The sequence below is a fragment of the Neopsephotus bourkii genome, unplaced genomic scaffold (assembly GCF_033783945.1).
Source record: "Neopsephotus bourkii isolate Nb327-2 ecotype Australia unplaced genomic scaffold, CSIRO-AGI_Nbou_v1 NB_1511, whole genome shotgun sequence".
Taxonomy (NCBI): Eukaryota; Metazoa; Chordata; class Aves; order Psittaciformes; family Psittacidae; genus Neopsephotus; species Neopsephotus bourkii.
In genome coordinates this window covers 4,279,712-4,299,041 of record NW_026901987.1, presented here as the reverse complement: position 1 = coordinate 4,299,041, position 19,330 = coordinate 4,279,712, and the positions used below count along the sequence as shown (strand labels likewise).

At 37.5% G+C, this 19,330-nt stretch overlaps 1 long non-coding RNA gene across 1 annotated transcript; it reads right to left on the bottom strand.

The window, feature by feature from the left end:
- Nucleotides 1–2,960: 2,960 nt before the first annotated feature.
- On the bottom strand, nucleotides 2,961–18,641 carry LOC133221100 (uncharacterized). Its single transcript, XR_009727892.1, has 3 exons — nucleotides 18,082–18,641; nucleotides 7,848–8,043; nucleotides 2,961–3,057 (listed from the first exon to the last, which is right to left on the bottom strand). It is a non-coding gene; the product is annotated as an uncharacterized LOC133221100 (long non-coding RNA).
- Nucleotides 18,642–19,330: the final 689 nt, after the last annotated feature.

The following is a 19,330-nucleotide window of genomic DNA, read 5'->3' as shown; positions in this document are numbered from 1 at the left end:
ACAGGTAGATCTTGCAGCTAATGCCTGAGTTAGTTAAAAAGACAAAAATATTAGTGATTCCTAATAGAAATCTTTTATTCATGGTTATATGACAAATAGTTTCTCCTGTACTGTTAAACAGCCCCAGCCAATATAAAATTATTATCAAGATCTCTTGAGATTTCATTTTCAAAAACCCCATGAATATGATATGATAAAGATAAAAAGAAAGCTGCAAGGAAGCCAGAGTAGAAATGCCACTGATAGGTCTTAGGTTTAAATACACGGATTCAGTAAAGACCTCATAAGCTTATGGGTTGGTTAGAGAAACATTTGAAAGTTTCTTCAAAACCTACTAGGTTCTCTAGACAGTATCCTGAAAGAACTGGTTTATTAAGAGAAGCGATCCAGATCATACGCAACAGGAACAGGGATCCACTTCTAGGTATCTGATAGGAAACAAAAATACAATGGAACCCAAGATTCAGGCAGACTCACTCCTACCTTAGACAACTCAACATCTGAGTGTTGGAGCCTTAGCTGCAGATTAGATGAACTATGTGGTATAAGATCTCATTTCAAAAGCAAGTGATGCTTGTGTTTCTTTACAGCAATGATACCGTATCTTACTGATTAAAGGTAAGAATATACAATTTAGATAGTCAGCAATGCAGGTATTATATTATCAGCAAAATTAATATGTTGGTTCTGTAAACTGTCATAATTACATTGCAACAGCCGCATCTGGGTAGTGAATACATGGTTATTGAAGCAAGTTGAGGTAAACATAGGTACCTCATAATAAGTGTATGCATCTTTAACCTACCTTTCTTTTTACTTTGCAGTGAAAAGTGATCCCTGCCATTGGCATTTGTTTGCAAACATGAGATACTAAGAGGTATTTTAAGACTTTGTTAGCTAATGAAGCTGATTTTCTTGTATATTCTTTGCATACTTTGCTTTGATCTCTAGATGTTCTGGCTTTGGAAAAATATATGTATCTACTGTAGCCAACAATCAAATTCTGTAAAAAAAATGCTTTCTCTAAATGAACATATCCCAGAGTACCTTAATATCCACCTGAAGCTCTATGTTAGCCTCATTCAACAATTTCTGTCTCAATAATTCTGCCCTCTTGTGGGATCACTTGAGTTCTGAGGGACCCATTCTGGAGGCTTTGGAAGAGAAAATTTAAAGTTCTTCCCCTAATCTGCTCTGATAAAACCAGATCCTTTGTTTTTCTTTAAAATTCAGTCCACAAAGTATTTTCAGTAGTATGTATCTGTAGGTCTCATTTCCAAATGCACTACTTTACTGCGCTTGTGAGTCAGCCAGGGAGAGTTTTGCTGAGACAATAACGGCAGCAGATTGAGAGCACCAACAAATGTTTTCTTCTAACTCATATTTCTTGAAAAAATCCCCAATACACACATAACACCAGCCTTCTAAAGAACTCATAGATAACTTTTGTTCAATATTTATGTTTTAATGTGATATCACTCACCTGCATTTCTACCTGTAGCCACATAATATAGCATACATTGCGCTTGCATCATGATGCCATTTTTTGCATGAAATGAACATCTGTGAACTTTGCATATCAATGAAAACAACCACCCCGAACTTAGTTTATTTATCAAGCTATCTACTTTCTCCTGGTGCATGAACAATTTCAAATATCTCTTTTGCTCATTGGATGGCATTATTGAAGCCATGGAATCTGAGGGCTGGGAAAGATGTGGATTTGTATGGCATTGTCATCCAGGCTTAGCAAAGGGAATACTTTGGAGGAATGACTTGTCCTGCTATTGATTTGTCAAGTGTACTCAGATCAAAAGTTTGCATTTTATACAAAATACACAATTTAGCAAGAAGGTAAAACTGTATTAAAATTAAAACAGGGTTCTGTTATTGAAAAGACATACTGATGGAACTATTTTATTAAAAAGAGCAACAGAGCTTTGATATCCAACAAACGTATGTTATTATTGATGGAAGTCTCTTAAAAAATTAAGCTTTGAAATTAAAATAAGAATACAAAAGTGTTTAAGTAACATCATGATCATCAACAGGATTTGGGAAGATGTAAAAAGAATAAGCCAGGAATGACTACTGTATCTAAGGTTCTGTTTAATCACTTTCCTAATAATAACAGGAGAGTTAATAACAGCAACCTCCCTTCCCTAGGTTATTAACAAATGAGCGTTTCTAGTCTCAGTTTTACCCTTGCACAAGGAAAAGAAACAATGAAATCCATGGGTCTTTTCCTTATTAATGCATCTTCCAGGTGGAAGTTGATAGTGCTATAAGGTTGCATCTCAGTAATTCAACCAAATATACTGCTATAGGTATAATAAGAGAATGCTAGTGATGTAATCAAACATAAGTTGCCCTATGACTGGGCACTGCTGAAATGGTAGAAGAAGAAGTCAGAATAAAATGCATATTCATGTATATACATAATTATACCCATTCTGTGTCTTAGGTGGATTTTTTTTTTTAATTGTGAAGTTACATGTGAAATTATTTTATTACATTAATAAAATAATACTTTCCCTTTACTCAATACTGATGAGGCCACACCTGGGGTCTGGGTGTCCAGGTCTGGGCTCCCCAGTACAACAAATATACAGTCTGACTGGATTAAGCCATTAAAGGACCAGTAAAATGATTAATGGGGAAAGCCTGAGAGAGCTGGGACTGTTTAGCTTGGAAAAGGGAAGGCTCAAAATCATCTTATCAATATATAGAAATACCTGAAGAGAGCATGCATAGATGACAGAGCCATGCTCTTTTCAGTGTCATTCAGTACCAGGACCAGGGGCTGAAACACAGGAGAATCCCTCTGAACATCAGGAAACACTTTTTTACTGTGAGGGAGATTAAGTCCTGGCACAGGTTTCCCAGAGGTTATGGAATCTGCAGCCTTGAAGATACTAAAAACCTGGGTCCTGGGCAACCGGATACTAAAAAAGGGTCCTGGGCAACTGGCTTTACATGCACCTGCTTGAACAGGGGGGTTGGAAGTGGTGATCTCCGGAGGTCCCTGTCCCTTCCAAACTCAACCATTCTGTGATTCTGTATATAAAATTAGGGAAAATATGTAAGTGCCTTTGTTCTTTTTCAACCTCTGTACTTTTAGTCTGAATTTTTATGGTGGCAGTCATTACAGGTAGTAATATTCCCTTTGTTAGCTGGGATTCTGCTCTTGGAATCTCTGTTCAGATCATCTGTAGCACTGTCAATAAATTCTGGTTGGAATTACCTAATTGTCCAATCTTACAATGAAGAGACTGGTATTTCCATTTCACATAATAGTAAACAAACAAGCAAACAACAAAAAAAAACCCCAAAGAAAACAAAAAACAATTGGAAAGAATAGTATTTTTTATTGGTTACTTGCAGCCTTTCCTCCAAGAGTTCAAACAACTCTTCTAAAGTTGATACTCCATAGAATTGCAGTGGAAAGAGATTGATATTTGATTCTCTTATTAATTAAAAGAAAGAGTCTTTCCAAGTTGGAACTTTCCGTTGCTCAGCTTTTCCTTTATTACTTCTGTTGCAGCTGCTCTCTGTGTCAATTTTTTTCCCTGACTGAATCTGCTCACGGCCTGTATGGTTTTGTTTAATGTAAGTAGTTTAATCCCTAATATCCATGTCCCACCTAAAAATCTAGCAGTGATGCATTGTCTTTCTGTCTTACTTTAGGCTTCCTGGTGTTAGCAACTTTTATAATCCACCATTGTCATTGATGATTGTTTTTTTATTACTATATTAGAAGCTAAAAACTGTTGCAAGCAAACAAAAATAAATGGATATCTTATTTTCTCAGCCTTACTACTGTGATATCATATAGCAAAAGTCTTGGCAAAATTTTTTTAATTGGAGATATGTTATTGAAGGACAAAAGTCAATGGATATATAATCAGGAATATGTACTGGGCATAAATGTTAAAAACAAAACACAGTCGAAAAAGTTAGGAAAACCTTGCAGCTGTCCTTTACAGTTTTGCCTTCTCTACATAGGAGATGCAAGTAGCCATTTTTCCTTCATGTTTGAACTTTAATGCTCATGACCATTATTCCTAAATCAGGAATTGTTGTGAGGTAAAAGTCTACAGAAGGGTACATTTAAATATTTCAGCTCAATAGTCTGCAAAAAGTGCATACAGAAATATACAGTCCTCATAGCTCTGTATTGAGTACATCAGAGCATCATCCAATTATCCTAAAGCATTTGCAGCAAGGCTTCAACCTATGTTGGGCTTTTTAAACACTAAGCATCTGCAGATCTGAATTAAAAGCCAAACAACAAATTTTCTATCATTTTTCCGTCTTGATTTATACAGCAGAATCATATCTGACATACCATGTTGTAACATGGCACCCTGTAGCCATCCACAGTTGTAAAATGAATGTCCTTATGCCTCCTAGAATCTGAGTATCAGTATTTACCATCTCCTGAATTACCTGCCCTCCAGTAGAAACACTAAGATTCTTATAAAGAGTGTGAATGTCCCAGCCATGATAAAACACACCTGTATTTAGGAAATGGAAGAGCAGGTATAAAGAATTATTAGATTATCACTTGATGAGCAGTACCATGCTTAGTTTACTTTATCGTATACAAAAGCCAAGGTAATTTTGGGATGCAATGGGGTATTCAGTCAGTCTTGTTCTCTGAAGTCTATTCTAATCCCAGTCTGATAGTAATGTAAGGAAACCAGAAAGTTTTCTCTTGTCAGTAGTTTGTGATAAAAAAAATCACAGCAGTGCACATAATTCGTGAAAAAAACACCAACTTTAAATGACAACATTGACATGTATTTGGAGATGTCATTACTGTTGATGAGTTCAAATATCTCTTCCAAGTGAGATACATCAACAATGTAATCATCTTGCAACCAAGGAAGAAATTATTTCCATAGTAATCTAGACGTGCCTCAACTCTAGATTGACTTTAGGAAGTTTAACTATAACATGGATACCTCTACCCACTACCCTTCAATAGATATTTAAACTAGATTCTTAGCATAATTTTCAAAAAGTGATGTCTCAGACATAAAATTGCAGATATGTAAGATATTCATTCTGAGAATAATGTGAAAATACATACCCTAGAGCTCTCATGATATTCCTTGTTGCCTATGTCAAACATACAAATTGCACTGGGTAGCTTCAGCAAGGCTTTGGTTCATAGTGAAGATAGACAAAAGGTATCTTTGGTGCTGGGGTACTGAGATTGAGTGGATATCCTATTCTATCTTGCATGATCACGACAACACAACAGATCAGCATGTAAAATGTAATTGAGTCTGGAGTATTTTTTTATGGAAGCAGGAAGGCCCTATAAGAGATTTTTCTTCTTTGATCCATGAACTATATTTACAGTGTCATCTTCCTTCCCACTGTACACTGCACTGGTGTGGCCCCACTTCAAGTACTGTGTGAAGTTTTGGGTGCCCCAATACAAGAAGGACACCAAGTTATTAGACTGTGTCCAGAGGAGGGTGATGAAGATGGTGAAAGCTCTCAAGTGCAAGACATGAGGAGCAGCTGAGGTTATTTTGCTAGTAAAGTTTGGAGAAGCAAAAGGCTGAGGGGTGACCTCATTGCATCCTACAACTTCCTTAAAGGGGGCAGTGAAGGGGGGTATGTGCTGATCTGTGGCTCTGTGGTGGCCAGAGACAAGAGGAAATGGAATGAAGCTGTGCTAGGGGAAGTTCAGATTAGAAATTAGGAAAAGGTTTTTCACTGAGAGAATGGTCAGTCACTGGAATAGGGTCCCCAGGGAAGTGGTCATGGCACCAAGCCTGTCGGAGCTTAAGGAGCATCTGGACAATGCTCTTGGTCATATGGTTTATCTTTAGGTAGTCCTGTGAGGAACAGGAAGTTGATGATCTTTACAGGTCCCTTCCAACCAGACATATTCTATGATTCCATGAATCTGTGATAGATCTATGTTGCAAGCATTACAGCCTTTCTGTGACACTGGAGACTGGTTTGGCAAAGACAACACCATGATGCTTATTGCTTTCTGTTTAATCTTAATAATAATAACTAATGATGTTTCAGGCTGAAGTCCAATGTACGCAATCTGACCACTGAGTTTCATTTATGCAGTGAAATGTTCCTCCTGAGCTTAATGACTCCTCAGGTCTGTTGATATTGTCCTAAGATAGGGCCATGTGCACACAGGAGTGAATTAAGAAAAGTCATGCTTCTGGAAGCATAGGTTTCTATCAGTCTCTTCAATCAGTGAATAAACTGCAGTTTGTGTCCCATCTCGTTTCGTATTCAAACAAACCACACTGATGGACATTAACTTCTGAACAAATGTCATATGTTTTCACAGATGAATTTATCCACAAGTGACTATAGAAACTAAGTCTTGACAAAACAATTTTATTATCTTTTCACTCATAGCTGATGAATTTAATTAATCCTTTGGCATGAAAATTTATTATTGATCACTGATTCAAAACTGAGAATACCAGAACTTATCTATACTTTTTACTTTAATGTCACCTCACATCTGCAAATCATCTCCTCTTGAAACTGTGTGGATATTTATTGCTTGTGGTTTGGTTGCTTTCAACTCTTTCTTTTTAGCAGTAGATAACTTATGGCAAATTCATCCTGGATATTCAATAAATTTCCCTTCAAATTTGACCTTCAGTTTGTCATGGATGTGGTTCATGGCTGAACCTTTTATTTAGCCACTTCCATGCTACTTCACAGATAGAGCTAGTTTTGCTGTGACTTGTTAGTAAGTGGGATTAGCAAAGAGACTGGCTTTGGTGAATGCAAGTAATTCAGAGCTTTTAGTCTTTTAGAACACTTGGAATGTGCATCATCCCTCTCACAGTATCCCTCACCTACTTTTTTATTTTAAAATTTCCATTATGCAAATGCTAACAACTTTAATGATAATGTACCTCTGCAAGAATAATCTGTTTTCCTGATGTGGTGGATGCGTTCATCTTCTTCATTGAAGTATTTCAAATTTGTGCATCCTCACGCAGCATATAACATTTAATCAGCACTTTGTGAGACCCTTGTCCTTTGAAGTACTTGTTTTTCTTCTGGCAGATGACACTTTCTGCCTCATTTGTTATTGATCCACTTGGAATGTCTCACTGATTTTCTAAAAGTTTTTATCTTGTCACAGTGTAATTGCTGGTTTGTTTCTTTGACATTGTTGTGGTTTAACCCCAGCTGGCAACTAAGTACCAAGCATCAGCTAGCTCAGTCATTCACCCTACCCCTAGTGGGATGGAAGGATAATCAGAAAAAAGTAAAACTCATGGATTGAGATAGGAATAGTTTAATAATTAAAGTACAACATACTACTACTAATAATAATAATAAAGGGAGATAACTAAAAGAGAAAAAACTAAAACCAACCAAACAAAAAAATCTCAAACTAACAAACACAAGTGATGCATAACACAGTTCCTCACCACTCACTGACCACTGCCCAGCCTGTCCCCAAGCAGCAATCAGCCCCTCCCAGCCAACTACTCCAGTTCATATACTGGGCATGATGTGTTGTGGTATAGAATATCCCTTTGGCTAGTTTGGGTCAGGTGTCCTGTCTCTGCTTCTTCCTGGCTTCTTGTGCCCCTCCTCATTTGCAAAGCATGAGAGACTGAAAAGTCCTTGATTGGGATAAGCATTACTTAGCAACAACTAAAACACTGGTTGCTCTCAAGACTAAAGCCAAAACAGAGCACTGCACCAGCTACTAGGGATAAATGTAACTTTATCCCAGCCAAAAACAGGACATGAAAGTATCCAATAGATCCATCTTTCTTTTACAAACTTTCTGTAACATATCCATTGTTACTGGATCTATCATGTCTCACCTTTATTTAATCTTTTTTGGCTATGTTCAGAATTGGAACAGGGCTACAGAACTGGGAAGGTCTCAGATCCTATGTTGACATTTGGATTTACTGAAGTTTTATGAATTACACACACCTTCCATGTTCATCTGACCAGCTATAAACTACCTGCATCTTCATTGTTTAGTTGCATGAATGTGATATTTGTACTTCAAGCCTGAAATAAAAAATCCAAGTATTGTACAGCAGAACAATCTGCCAGTATCATGTGAGTAAGAGAATGTGGCAGTAGATGTGCAAATGAAAATGATACTGTAAGATCCAATTTTCATTTTGGAGAATGTCTTTTTAAAACTACTTGTGTAGAAAGGCCATTGCATCAAACACATAGGAGACATACAGATAAATTGGTCTCATACAAATTTTGCAGCCTCTAATGGTTCCATTTATTTCCTCAGCTTGTAGATTAAATTATTTGGTTGACCTTTTTAACAGATAAGAGTCAAAAGAGAAAAACAGATTGTGTGTTTCAGATGAAATTTCAAAAACTGTTTACAATATATCATAAAGTACCACCATTGGGCCATAACTTCCACATCAAGAGTGGGAAGAAATAAACAGTATTTTTTTTTCTATTAGTTCTCATCTAAGAAATAATTTTCATTTTAAAATCCAACCGCTAAAACCTATATTGGGTATATTAGGTATATATAAGGTATATTAGGAATACAGATTCAGAGTTCACACAGATATTGTTCTCCATCTCCATTTTGTATTACTCAAATTCTGATGAATTTTTGTAACTTAGAACATGAAAAATTACATAGAAATTGAAGTCTGATGAAATACTGAAATCACACTTGTAATCAGGAAATAAACATACAAAACTAAATCCTTTGAACCATGCAAACGTGATGGCCAAAAAAGACCAAGCCTCAATCTCTCCATGTGGAATGTGGAGTAATTTCTTTCACAAAATAAACCCAAATGTAATCCAGTATACAACAACTTGATAAGGTTTCTTTATCCCCTAGAAATACTGCTCTCCACCAAAAGGTCAAAGTTTTAAACAACACCATCACCACCACCCCAAATTTGCATATCTGCCAGTAAGGCATTGGTCCTGAAGGATTTGTTTCATTCTTTCTACATTCCAGTATAAAGAACTGAATACAAATGGATACAGGGATGAATTTGTGCTGAAAGAGCTTTGATAAAGATAGATTTATTGACAGACTGAAGTTAGGAAGCCTGCTGGTTACTATGCAGAAGTTTCCTCTTTCCTACAGGAAGTTTGTGATTTGCCAGTTTTAGAAAAAGAACAATTTACTTTTCTACCACTGAACATGTGACTGAGTAAAGAATCACATAAAATTCATTTCAGGCTTTAACGTCACATTTATCCTGAGACCAATTTTTAATAAAAAGAAGGAAAGGAATGTATAATTAATATAAGGTGATGGGAAGCCTGACCTGGTAAACTCTCATTTTAGTGAATGATGGATTTCAAACCAATATGGATATCAGACCAAATGTAAAGACCATCTCAGACAAACAAGACTCAAAGAATGTGGCTTCTTTAACCTCAAAGCAAAGTCTGAGAATTAGACAAATCCATACAGAATTTGTTACTTTGTCTAGACATATCAGGAGGGTGACATATCGTGACTGAAGGAGAAATGGTTATCTCAGCTAAGAGGCAATACTGGTACAAGAGCAAGATAGGTATAAACCGTCTACATAGTCTGAAGATAAAATAGTTACATATTCCCAGCCACTAGAGTGGAGAGATTCTGGAATTGCCTTCCAGTAGAAATAATATGATTAATCTTCCTGTGATTAATTTATTGTGATAATTAGATAGGTAGATTCTTCTTGATCTCATTTTCAGCACTGGTCAAACCTCTATTAAGCGTTAACAAAATGGTACTTGGCAACATGCTTCCCAGAGATCAACATTTTCATTTACCTAAACTGAACTGGTTGAAAAACTGAATGCTCTCCCTTGGTATTTCAGGCAAGTTATGTATTGAATTGTTTTTATTGCAAAATCAGAATAGTCAGAAATGATGAAAGTCTCAATCACATCGAATTTATTTATGCCTTCTGATAGACATGTGCAAGCAAATGTCAAAGAACCCTCTTGATTTAAACTCCTAAGAACACTGGAATGAGAAAAATAAATTAGTATTATAAATGTTCTGCTCTTCACAACTGGAGTGCAAACTGAAGCTGTGACTCTTGAATTTCCAATCTAGTAGAAGAGAGCTGCAGAAGGAAAAGATTGCAGCACAGAAAATATTACAACTTGCTAGTTTTGTGGCAGTTATTGTATTTATCCACTTACAAACAAACTTTGAGTCAACACTTTCCCAAAATACATCATTTTGCCTTTTTATGTCAGGAAAAAGGTAGTGAAGAGTTCATCACTTTGAGAAAACAGTTTCCAGCTCTATCTCTAAGGCTGGTTACTACTCTTAATACAGAGATATCTCAATCACACCTTCTACAGGAGCTTTATAAGAGCACAACAATTGCAGTACACTCACTATATTATTTTTATGCCTGTAGGGAGACAAACTGTGCTGCTGAAACAATAAAATGTCACTAGCTGTCCAGAAAGCTCACGTTACTACTGGCCTCTTAACTATAAATTGCAGCAACATCCAAATTGGACTTCACCACATTGTGCTTCTGGAAATTTCCCCCAACATGAGCTTCAGAAATAAGTAATAGTTGCATTGACCCATAGGTGAAGGAAAATCCTTCCCTTTTCCAAGGTTTGACTCCTGTTCCTCCTCTTTTCATTGTATTTACTACTAAATTAGAAAGTATACTACCTCCTCCTGAACATGGGAAATACGGCCACTCTGTTTGGGAGGGGCAGCAGGGTGTGATTAGTCTGCAAAAGTGAGTATTTGAAAAAGTGAATATTCAGGGAGTGGGTTATCACATTTAGAGTAATGAAAATAGGATTATTTTTACCTCCATCCTGTGTGACAGGAAGATGTTAGGCACTAAGGTACTGATATAAAGAAAACTGCTTTATCCTTTGCTCCTGCAAATCTGTTTTGCATCTTTGCACTGTGAGAGCTCTGATACCTATGCAAATGGTACCTTTTCAGGCCTCTGTTCTACCTTTTTGAATCTTACTTGAAACACAAAGATTTGATGCATTCTAGTAGGAAAAGCTATATAAGAAGGTCTTAATGTGAATATCAATAAAAAACTTGTTCTTTGCACTTTTTCTTTTTCTTGACCTGTATTTGAATAATAAGGACTTTTAGCACTGACAAGTCATCTCCTTATCTCTCCCTTGTTCTAAAGCATTTCAATGGCTTTAAGCTGACAGAGGGACAATTTAGATTATACATTAAGAAAAATTCTTCACTGTGAGGGTGGTGAGACAATGGCACGGGTTGCCCACAGAAGCTGCTGGCAATGTTCAAGGACAAGTTGGATGGAGCTTGGAGCAACCTTGTCTAGTGGAAGGTGTCCCTGACCATGGCAGGGGGTTGGAACTAGATGAGCTTTAAGGTGCCTTCCAGCCAAAACCATTTTGATTCTGTGTCTCTGTAACGTAGGATCTGCCCCACCTGTGGTTTGCTGTAGATAGGATGTGGCCCTTCCCCACCGAAGAACCACTTGGTTAGCGAGCTGGCATATTCTTCAACTGACGAATTTCTGCTCAGATGAACAGAGAGTCCCATTAGCTCAGAGAATAAATCAAAATTGAGGATATGCATTATGAGGCAAAATGCTCAACAGCATTCTAGTTAAACTGGTTGTACTGAGAAGAGTTCATACTAAAGGAGTGCATCAGCTGTTGTGTCAGGGTAAAGGTAAATCATACATGGTAAAAGATCACTGAAACACTGGATCAAAATGATGTTAGATCACGCAGAACATCTGTTTTCAGCGACTGTTTAGGCATTATAGCAAAATCATATAAAGCTCAGTTCATCTGACCTTAACCTCACTGATCTGCTCAGCCTTCAGGCAGGGCTACACAACAGTCTCTTGCTCCTTTTTTTTCATGGGGTGCTGTGCACAAGACACTAGTGTAAGAATTATAGAGAACACAAGGAAGAGGCTGGTTTGATGGGACTGCTGACAAAGGCAGGAATTTTGAGAATGACCATATGTATACAAAGTAAGAGTCAGCAAATGTGGGGTCTTTGGGAAAAGGTTAAATATGGGTGGGCTTTGTTTGAAAGGGGAATAGTATGTAAAAGGATGAGAGGGACTCAGCCTGGATCTGGTGAAACCCCTATTGCAGTGCCTGTGGAGTTGTGCTGACATTTTTTCATTGGTATGATGCATGCTGGTTTATGAAAAGATTGCTTTTGATGAGAAGTTTGCTGAGCTGTGGAGGGGTACTTGAAGCGCAGGAGAGTAGTGAGGGTGATGGGCAGAAAGGGCTCTGGGTGAGTTGTCTTTCAGAATAGGTTGTACATATTGAATGATTTGATTTATACAGACTTGCAGTATAGGCAAGCTCAAGTCTAGTGGATTTTTAAACCAAATATACACTGAAATTTGCCTATCAGAATATATGATCTATGCAGAAATGTATGGCCAGTGGCTTCTATTGTTGTAGTTTGATTAGTTTGTCACAGAAATATTCAGGTGTGATTTATTTCCGTAGAAGAATAACCTTATTTGGTGAACATTGTCTTTAGACTGATTAAGACGATTTTGTGAGTGGTCTTTGCAGGCCAAAAAAAGAGCTATAAATGTCTTTTGGGGGAGTTAGTTTTCTGGATGCAAGTATGTTGATCTTTGGTGATCCTATTTAATAAGGTATAGCAACATAGCTCACAGTGTTCTTTCTCACAATAAACATCTAAACATTCCAGAATTTCATCTACTGCACAAAATGGCATCCTTGAAATTACTTGGATAAAACAGCATACCTGCTGTGTACTAAAATGAATTCACACCTGCAATCGATGCAGGACATAAATATACAGCTACCACTGGGAAAAGTTTTTCACAGAGCAGGTACTTCATCTTGGAAAATTCAGTCCTGATACTTTGAGGAGACTTATAATATACTTTCAAAAGACAAACCTGGGAACTAAACCTCATAACTCTACCCAATACTTAAAGTCATAGACCCAACACAGACCCACACAGGTATTGTTTTATTGATGCAGTAAACAAAATGTCTTCCTTCTTTTCTAATTCTGATTTCTCAGTGTTTCACCTGATTTAGGCAATATTTCTTGCTCTTTTCCAAGTCTGGGACCCAATGACCGTGGCACCTATTCTCTTGCAAACCGCCTGCTATGCTCCACTTGATCTTGTCAGAATTTGGTCATACCAATTAGTATAGGAGAAGTTTAGCAGAAACCACTTGTTCTTACCCCACACCCAAGTTAAAAATATTTGGCTCCTGCTTCCAATCTGGAGGAAAGATTCAGACTATTTTCAAGTTCTGTGAGATAGTATTTCTTTAAAACAAACTAGTCTCACTCATGTATTTGGACAGTTGTTATTGTAGCAGTACTACTTGCTTCTTTATTGCCTGTTACTAAATCATAAGAATGTTTAGGTACACTGAGTAGTCCCCATGATCCAATAGAGCCATTCATTTTCCTGATAGTTAGACCATTAATGAATACATAGCAATCTTCCCATCCTCAGAATCTTCTAGACTTTTTCTGTTCTTATCTTTTTCTGGCTTGTTCCTTGCTCTGTAAACAGCTTTTAACTTAGTGTCATGAAACACCCGTAACAAGAATTCAAGATAACAAAGTCCACAAGCCTGGTCAAGACAGTGTATTCCAGATGCTCCAAGCTTTTCTGATGCCTGATTTAATGATGTGCCCTTTAAACTTATTTAGAAACCAAATCTTTGAAGGAATAAAGTACTGAAAAATACAATACTCTGCCAGTATGCCTGTCAGTTTATCATTGACTCTCTCTCACTTACATGAATGTATCTAAGAGCAGTTAGTCCCCCTTTTTCACTTTAAATGTGTAAAAATACGTTCCTATTTTTTCCTTCACTGACTGTTGCTCTGCACCTCAGATTGCTTAATTTATCATTGGTTCCCATTTTCCTGACACCTTCTTATGGGAAGAGGCCAACGTAATAAATTCTTCACTGGTTCAGGGATCTTTGGACAGAGAGACCATTACAGAATTAAAGCTTTGGGCTGTGAGCTCTTTTACAAGGACGTTTTGGTATGAGGACCTCTACAAATACCTGTACTGAAGAACAGAGTTCCTAGGACAAAATTGCTCAGATTAAATGGTTCCTACAGTGGCTGCCAGCTTAATGGAAAGATGCCGATGGATAGACATCTGCCAAGAAAAACTTGTAAGATAGAAGCCCAGCTCTATGAACCTCTGAACACATTTATCCAGCGCATGCAAAGTGTGTCTGTGTTTCACAGTCAGAGAGGGCATTTTTTTGAAGGGAGTAACAGGTAGACTATTAGTGCTTTGCATCACTGGTGCTGTCAGCCAAAATGATTAACAGTTTGATCTACATGCAATTATGACTATGCATTTAATCAAGGGGATTTTAATGCAGACAGTGTGCTGAAAGCTGGTTCTTTCTCCATACATATAAGAATGGCAGGTTCTTTTAACAAATCTCTCACATATTAGGCCTTTTTAAGCATCTCTAAAATGGTGGTAACTGTTACACACGCACTTTGAAGTGTTAGAATGATGTAAAGAAGTGTTAGAATGAAACAAAGAATGTTACATCAAGACATGGTGTAAGGACAATGCAAAGTTTCTTATCTTGACTCAGGAGAGACACCAGCAGCCCAGTCTGCTCTCCGTGTGAGAACCAGCAAAACTAAGAAAAAGCGACAGTGATAGTAGTAGGTGACTCTTTTTAGTGGTACAGAGGCACCCATTTGCCAACCTGATGGGCTTTCTAGAGAGGTGTGCTGCCTCCCAGGGGCTTGTATCAGAGATGTCAGTAAGAAAGTAACAAGCCTCATGCACTCCACTATTATCTGCTGCTGTTTCACATGGGCACCAGTGACACAGCCAGGAGCAGTCTGAAGAGTATCAAGAAAGAGTACAGAGCCCTGGAAGCAGCACTAAGGGCCTCGAGTAAAGGCAGTCTTTTCATCAGTCTTGATCAAAAAGAAGAGGATTGAAAGGGCCAGTCAAACCTGGTAAATCAACAAATTTTACAGGTTACAAGACTGGTGCCACAGACCCATCTTTCAGAAACCTGGTCTACTGGGGGTTTATGGCATCCATCTGTCAAGAGAAGGAACACCCTGCTCAAGTGAAGCTGTCCTGCTTCTAGCTAACGATGTTCAGCTCAGATCTGGTTATGACACCCTCCTTCCATACTAAAACTGTATTTCGAAGCCTGCACTGGAAGTCTCTCTTGATTTAAATTCACATCCTAACAATCTCTGCTGCCTACCCCATGTAGGCACAAGCTGTGTAAAACTAGTAAGATAAAGTAGGTATTGGTAAGGTAGAAAAGAAGGTTGCATGGATACCTCATAGCAGCCTTCCAATATCTGAAGGGGGCCTACAAGGACGCCGGAGAGGGGCTTTTCATCAGGGACTGTAGTGATAGGACAAGGGGGAATGGGTTAAAACATAAACAGGGGAAGTTCAGGTTAGATATAAGGAAATTCTTTACAGTGAGGGTGGTGAGGCACAGGAACAAGTTGCCCAAGGAAGTTAATGCTTCATCCCTGGGATGTGTTCAAGGCCAGGTTGGACAACATGGTCTAGTATAAGGTGTCCCTGCCCATGGCAGGGGGGTCGGAACTAGGTGATCTTAAGGTCCTTTCCAACCCTAACTATTCTATGATTCTATGATTTCGTTTTTAATTTATCAGCTGATGCTTTTAAGTAGAATCTGTTTAATGAATATTAGAGCTGGAAAAGACTGCTTGAATGTGTAGTCTGTTTCTGTGCCTAAGGAAGAACGATGTGTATTGTATTCTAATCAGTGTTTTGGCCAGTCTGGTTTCTGTACTGTGAGAAAGGGAGAATAACATCTAGGGTACACTTAGAGCACTGATTAAAATGGCTGTTTGTGGATGCTGCTGGCTGTGGAGGTGGGAAAACCAACAAAACCTCAGTACACTGGTTTTATCTACCTTCAGAAACTTACTGTGCTTGCATGTGATAACATAGGGATTATAGACTAACCTGTGAAACTGAAAGGATCTCAGCTCATCATTATCTCTTCACCCATTAATGCAAACACAGCTCAAAGCAGTTACCTAGTATCATTTAGATTTGTTTTGTGGACTCCTATGCCACTGGAAAAAATACACCTGAGATTAAAGATGTGACTTATTCAAGCTAGACAACTGGTTTATATTTTATGACTTAACGCTTGTGTGACTCAGAAACAACTATCACCTTCTCTGTGAGCATTTTTTTTACATGAATGGAATTTGTTTCTGTCGAAACAGAAGAAGATTCTTTTATGTGAAAGAGTAGCAGATGTTAAATACAAACACCTAGTAATAGAAGATTTACTTTTCCTGTATTTTTGGCAATGAAGCATCATTGCCACTGGCCAGGCTGTGAAACAGACCAAGGGCAAAACTACCACAGCCTTTGATGAATCTTTCAGGTGGCTCTCTTACTTTTTAAGGATCTAGACAAAATAGCTTGGAGGTGTTCAGTATCTAGCAACTCTGAAAGCATTCTTACAACAGCTGAATTCCTACTATTCCTACTATCTCTGGGAATGAACATTATAAAGGAAAGGAAGGCACAGCAGCTGAATCTTTTGGAAAAAAAACCCCTCAAATCCAGCTGTCTTGCTGTTGAAGTAGCTCTGGCTGAGGGTAGCAAATACATGACAGAAAAAAAACTTCCATCGTTAATTTCAGGTCCCAGTTTCATAAATCTAGATGAGTAATTAAGCTTTAATGAATCTGAACTCTAATTCATTAGATTTTAATTGCATTAATATACCTTTTCATATGACATATTGCCTATGAATTGCATCCACACAGTATTTAAGAAAAAACACCTTGAGAGTTTTATAAATCCCCTTGATACTGGGGTTCCCAGTTTGTTTAGAGGTTTGGGGTTTATCTTCGGGCCTTGTAAAACTACTTAAGTACAGGTCCTCCAACCTGAAGAAGCCTTTATGAATTTTCTGGGTCTGGCATTATGGATAGGTATATAGATATGAAAACAGAAACAACCATTAGACTGATAAAATCTGAGCACAGATATACAGGTTGTCCTCAAAGTAATTATATATGAACAGGACACAACATTAAAAAAAGAAAAACGAAAACCAAACTGAAACCCTAGTCTAACCTTAAAGTAAAACTCATTTAAAACGGTGTACAGACACTGTCCTTTGATAACAGTATTAGAATCACAGAATCATAGAATGGTTAGGTTTGGAAAGGACCCTAAGACTCTCTAGTTCCAGCCCCCCTGTCATGGGCAGGGACACTTCATACTAGATCATATCATCCATAAACACATTACTTTAAAAACAATGTGGTATTTCAGGGGTGTCATACAATACAAACTACTGTTAGACTTTGACCACAGTTTAGAGCTATACTTAGCATATATATAAAACAGGTGGCCTAAAAGTGGAGTGTACCCTTCTGAGAGATGGCAACTCTGTGCTGACATCTTACGGAGAAAACACATGACAGATGAATGACATCAATCAGCAGGTCTAGGGTATGGGTCTTATCTATTATTTTTTAATCAGTTTTGAGGGAATTTCTGCATACAAGATAGGATCTACATAGAAATCTCAGCAAATCTGATGTTTGTAATCTTGTGTGAAAGTCTGAGTCAACTAAGTACACATGGGGTGGCTGGGATGAGCAGGCACTTTAAAAATCTTCACATAAGAAAAAAGCTGATAATGCAGATACCATATGGGCTTTGATTCTGGACATTCTTGAATGCTGAGGAAGAGTAGACTGTGATTTTACAACATAGCTGTAGCAAAGAAATACTGAACATCCAAGCTGTCCTGGAAAGCCAGATAACAGATTATTGATAATTAATTTCACCTCTACTTCTGTTTTAAGGAGGTGGAGGAGAAAATAAGCATGTTCAGGTCTTGCAATGCAGCAGCCTCATTATCTTCCTTTACAGCCAGTGTACTCACGGAGAACAGAGCTCTCTGTGTCACTGCATCAACAGAAGGGAATATGGGTCAAATAGTTCCCAATATTCAAAAACATGTTTGACAAGACCAAGCATTGAATGCATAAAGCAATAAATAAAGTCCTCAAGGACAACATTTAATTATGTTGCTTACCAAACAGGACACTGGTACTGCATGATAGATGGCAAAGATGAACGAGCTCATAATAGCTCTTATCTCTTAAGCAAATTTGGTGTGATTGGCACCAAGTCAATTGTGTTCCTGTAGAAGACAGCAGATAAAATCACCTTGGATTTATACATTAAGCAGCACAAACTGTTAAAACAATAGCTCTGTATTATGGTGGCTGAAAGCACGTGTTTGTTTAGCAATTAAGTCTTAACCTAACAGTGAACAGTAGGTTCTACAATAAATGCATACATACAGTAACCTGACAAACAGAAATTTGCCAGATAGCAGAAATTTTAAGAACTATCCTCCATTTAGTCAGTCTCACAATTAAATGTTAAATAAGAACCTGTCATACTTGCTTTCAAACAACCCATTCGGCATTAGGTTTGGGGGTTCACAGGCAGTGCAAGGTAGGAACAGGGGGAAAAAATCAGCCCATGAGCACTTGCAGTTCAAACAATACTTCTGAGCCATGCTTAGATATTGCAAAAGATATAGTATAAACTAATGTTTACTCAATTACTGAATTTTGTTTGGATCAATGTCTTCTTCTGAAGATATTTTTATAGGGACAACAAAATCGTTTATGTTCGAATCACCCAAAAATAACAAATTGATGCTCCTCTCACTAGACTCAAGTGAAATTCACTTCTGCATATTTCACTTTTTATTTTGAATAGGTGGTAAGTTACAGTGGTGCTTCAGAGGTATTCAAAGATATGCCTTTGCTTGAAGGCTTTGTTCTGACAACATATATTTTCATCAAAGATCTATTTAATAAACTTTTCACTGTATTTGACTGTTCACACTACTTGATTACTCTGTTGCGTGTCATTTCTGTCAGCTGTTTACAAAATAAGACCCTAATTTCCTGTGAAAAGATTGCAGAATGAATCTTACAGTTAGTTCATGCATTTAGCTAGGCATATGATTTTTAGATTTTTCCTTCACAGGTTTTGTAAATTAATACAGAAAAAAGCTATAAAGAGACACAGGCACAGGCTTAACACAAGGCCTTCAGCTACCTGGAGGATGACTGCTGCAGAATAACTCATAGAGAGTAGAAGAGATCATTTATTCAAAGAGCTCTGTGTTTCCTTCCTAGGCTACTTGTTTTTATTATGGCATTATTTTTTTGGTCTCTAAAGTATCTAGAAATACACTCTTAATATTTTTATTTAAATATCTATGGAGTTTTTATTTAATTTATTTTAATTAATTAAATATCTAT